The sequence below is a fragment of the Schistocerca piceifrons genome, unplaced genomic scaffold (assembly GCF_021461385.2).
Source record: "Schistocerca piceifrons isolate TAMUIC-IGC-003096 unplaced genomic scaffold, iqSchPice1.1 HiC_scaffold_855, whole genome shotgun sequence".
NCBI classification, from domain to species: Eukaryota; Metazoa; Arthropoda; class Insecta; order Orthoptera; family Acrididae; genus Schistocerca; species Schistocerca piceifrons.
The window spans coordinates 269671-274783 of NW_025729119.1; positions in this window are offsets into that span (position 1 = coordinate 269671).

Sequence of the window (5113 nt, forward strand, 5' to 3'; positions counted from 1 at the left end):
GCTGAACACTTGTTCCAGATTTTAACTCTGCTAACTACATCACACACTGCACGTTTCGTCTTGGCGTCCAAATGTTGACAGTCAGGAGTACGTCTTTCTGGTGCACAGTACACATTTGTGCGAGTGTGCCATACGACTCAGCACTGTTCATGTAAAGGTGAGAGTGTCTCTGTCGATTGTATGTATCAAAAAATGGTTCAAATGGCTCTGGGCACTATGGTCTATGGGACTTAACTTCTGAGGTCATCAGTCCCCTAGAACTTAGAACTACTTAAACCTAACCAACCTAAGGACGTCACACACATCCATGCCCGAGGCAGGATTCGAACCTGCGACGATAGCGGTCGCGCGGTTCCAGACTGAAGCGCCTAGAACCGCTCTGCCACAGCGGCCGGCAACAAAATTTAGTGCAAATATTCTAAATAACTTTATAAAATTTACTGTTATGTTTCTAGTCAAATCGAATGTAAGCAGCAATGTACAAAATATGACGTTTAGGTATAAATAGTTTTGTAAGAAATTATTGTCTTACAAATGAAATTACAGATGGCCATCGGTGGGAGAGAATATGTGGTTACGTCACAATGGGTAATGCTCTTAACTACTGTGTTAACCGAGATATTGCAGTAACTGCATTTTTACGCTCCGCACTTCAGTCGGTAGAAACGAAACACTTTTGTTATCCGTCCGTCTGTCTGTCTGTCCGGCTATTAAAAACATTTTTTCTCATGAAATAGTAGACTTATGATTTTGAAATTTATGTCACATACTAAGGTCTACAGTCCCTTGGCAGTATAGAAAATATAAGCTTCTAAGGCAATACGGTCAAAAGATACGGCCAGTTATGTGTTGACACCCACGTACGTAGGGAGAAATGATCATCATAATAAAATAAGAGAAATGAGAGCTAGAACGGAAAGATTTAGGAGTTCATTTTTCCTACGTGCCATTCGAGAGTGAAATGGTAGAGAAGTAGTATGAAAATGGTTCGATGAACCCTCTGCCAGGCACTTAAGTGTGAATTGCAGAGTAACCATGTAGATGTAGATATTTTGATACTCGGAAACTCCCTCATCAAATCGTGCAGGGTGCTTCCAGTTGACTTAGAATCATGAAATTTGGCAAGAAGCAAACTTTTACACTAAAATTACACGAAACATTCGAAAATAGTTAATCGATAGTTACATCACACAAAAAATATTGTTTTGTCATTGGCTAAGCTCCTGAAAATAAAATTTTTTTGTCATTCTCGAAAGCCCTGGGATTCCAGAGACTGATATCTTGACAGTATCGATTTCGATATCGATAACAGACAACGATCGTCGATACTCTCGATTCCTAGTATGGATGAACCATCAGTTTGCATGTAACCCTCAGTTTGTGACTCCTACTCTCACTTACCTGGATTTTTTTAATGTAACGACATGCGTTTCTTAATACCCTTCGAAAGACGAGAACAGTGATATAACGCACCTCAAGGATGATGTTGAAAGTTTTTGCAAAAGTAACCAAGAACTGTACTGAAGTTGAAAGGCAAGGTGGCCAAATCAGCTGTGTAAACTCCGTCAAGCCATCCTCTATTGTTATTTGCAGCAAGAAGATGGGCTGAGGCTGCTAAACCCTATACTGTGCGATACAGACACAGGGTAAGCTATGATACTTGTAGATGTGAGTGTACGTGGATCTCTAGCATGTCAGAAGAGGCTTACATAAAGTATTTTTATTGTGTGTACATACTAATGCTTAAGAGGATAGCTATTGTGGAAACAAGTAAACAATGGAGAGGCTTGAAACGACGGTGTAGCCTGCCGTGGCAGCCTCCCCTGTCGGTGTTTACCTCCCGACGCCTGACCTTTCAATTTGGACGCGTTCCTCTGATAATTCTGTGAAGAGTTTCAGCACCACCGTCAACAAGCGTTACGTCACTCTAACAGTTTTTTCAAAAGTTTTTCAAGCATTCAAAAACACATAAGTGCATTAAAAATCATGCTTATTTCAGGATCATGGTTGAAATGAGACTTAAGAATATTACTGTAGAGTCTTGTCTCGTAAGGAGGCAAGGGAAAGGATGTTGTTATGGATGGCCGGTATCCTCTTTCTACAACACAAATGCACACGTGGGTTAATACGGTTCTTTATTTACGTAACTGAAATTATTTACTTAATTAGAATAGAGTCCATGTGTTACGGAACAAGTTCATCAGCAATACTCCTCTTGCATGCACTGTCGGACCCCCGCCGGAGCTTCGTGTCCTCCCTCGGGCATGGGTGTGTGTGTGTTGTTCTTAGCATAAGTCAGTTTAAGTAGTGTTTAAGTCTAGGGACCGATGACCTAAGCAGTTTGGTTCCTTAGGAATTCACACACAGCAATATCGGAAATCTTGCTATTCCTACACTAATGGCCATTAAAATTGCTACACCACGAAGATCACGTGCTACAGACGCGAAATTTAACCGACAGGAAGAAGATACTGTGATATGCAAATGATTAGCTTTTCAGAGCATTCACACAAGGTTGGTGCCGGTGGTGACACCTACAACGTGCTGACATGAGGAAAGTTTACAGCCGATTTCTCATACACAAACAGCAGTTGACCGGTGTTGCCTGGTGAAACGTTGTTGTGACGCCTCGTGTAAAGAGGAGGAATGCGTACCATCACGTTTCCGACTTCGACAAAGGTCGGATTGTAGCCTATCGCGATTGCGTTTTATCGTATCGCGACATTGCTGCTCGCGTTGGTGGAGATACAATGACTGTTAGCAGAATATGGAATGGGTGGATTCAGGAGGGTATTACCGAACGCCGTGCTGGATCCCAACGGCCTCGTATCACTAGCAGTCGAGATGACAGGCATGGCTGTAACGGATCGTGCAGCCACGTCTCGATCCCTGAGTCAACAGATGGGGATGTTTGCAAGACAACAACCATCTGCACGAACGGTTCGACGACGTTTGCAGCAGAATGGACTATGAGCTCGGAGACCATGGCTGCAGTTAACCTTGACGCTCCATCACAGACAGGAGGGCCTGCGATGGTGTACTCAACGACGAACCTGGGTACACGAATGGCAAAACGTCATTTTTTCGGATGAATCGAGGTTCTGTTTACAGCGTCATGATGATCGCATCCGTGTTTGGCGACATCGCGGTGAACGCACATTGGAAGCGTGTATTCGTCATCGCCATACTGGCGTATCACCCGGTCTGATGGGGTGCCATTGGTTACGCGTCTCGGTCACCTCTTGTTCGCATTGATGGCACTTTGAATAGTGGACTTTACATTTCAGATGCGTTACGAACCGTGGCTCTACCTTTCATTCGATCCCTGTGAAACCCTACATTTCAGCAGGATAATGCACGACCGCATGTTGCAGGTCACTACTCTTGAGGAACTGTGCTATCGTGTTGAAGCTGTATGGGCAACTGTACCTGTACAAGTCATCCAAGCTCTGTTTGACTCAATGCCCAGGCGTATCATGGCCATTATTACGGCCAGAGGTGGTTGTTCTGGACACTGATTTCTCAGGATCTATGCACCCAAATTGCATGAAAATGTAATCACATGTCAGTTCTAGTATAATATATTTGTCCAATGAATACCCGTTTATTATCTGCACTTCTTCTTGGTGTAGCAATTTTAATGGCCAGTAGTGTAATTTTAGTCTCACTGCTGGTGAAGAACAAGTCCTGCTATGTTCTCTAGCCAGGTCGCTATGAACTGTCATAACCTGCGACGTGAACTGAGCCCGGTCTGCGAATGTCCTGACAGACGTCAAACTGGAGTCGGTGAGAGTGAGTCAGTGACCTGAGGCTCTTCGGTCAGCAGTGGCGGGCGGCCTAAATGCACGCTGCTGAGAGGGCGTTGGTGGCGTGTTCTTTGTCGGTGTGTCTCTGGCCTCTCTAGTGATAGGCGCGCTTGATCCAGCGCCAACTTATCGATCTCCATTTCACCGTTGTCGACGGGTGTGCTGGCTACAGTTTACGCCAGCGCAGTTACCAACACAACAAAATTATGTGCCTCCCTGCTTAATATAGTTTGCCAAAATGTTCGTTTCTGTATATTGAGTCAGTCACGAAATAAAAAGGGGTCCAAGTACCAGATAATTCAGCCTCTGCCAAGCCTCTTGCGTACAAATCTCACGAAGTGATGGCCTAGCAACAGTCTTCGCCTTCGCCTTGTAAATTCTAAGCTCTGCGTATTTAGATAGGTAAACATAAGAAACGTTATTTTATCTGCAGAGTTATTTAGTTATTTTCCACATAGTTACAGCAACGATAATTTTCTTTAAGTAGAACCTTATTTTTATCTTGTGGCTGATATATTTAAACAAGCTATATACAGATCAATTTAAATCAAATTTTCATCCGTTTCTGTTCGGGGGTGGGGGTGGGGGGAGGGGGCAGAAACGTTCAAAGTTTTAGGGGTAGACGCAACATGATGTGCGTCTACCGCCCTTTTGACAAAGCCATTGGCTGAATGAGAGTGATTTCTTATGGATTAAGTCTGCGGCCGCCATTGTCGATGTTTCTTATTCAAAATTTAAGAGGTGGTGGGGTTCAAACCCAGGACCGATGACGTTCGCGATTACTACTCAAACTCGCTACCCCTAGTCCACGGGTGAAGAGAGTATGTACGCCTATTGAGAACGTATTACCCTTCCCTGAGGCACAGCGGATGTTACTTTAGTTTATGTGGAACATCGCCGTCCAGTAAAATGAACCGGATTCTATTAGTCAAATATTCATCGAGCAAATCACATATTTACGATGATATTCCGTGTAATAATACGGGGTGTTCAAAAAGTCTCTCCGCAGTGCCGTACTTTGGTTAGCCGCGCGTGCCGTATGATTGTTCCCCTGCCTGGGTTACTTCCCTTCAAGTGGACTCTCCCAACATTCCACTGTTTCGTTTGTCAGCCAGCATCAGTAGTATTGTTGGTGTGTGTCGTTGCGTGTTGACGTGAACTTTTTAAGTTTGGTTCTTTTGTTCGTTTGTTTCGTTTTGTCACTGTTAAAATGCTAACCATTGAAGAACGTGTGTTTTTAGGCGAACAAGTGTTCGAAGCTGGCGATAAATACACAGTTTCAGTTCGTCAAACATTTAATTCAGCTT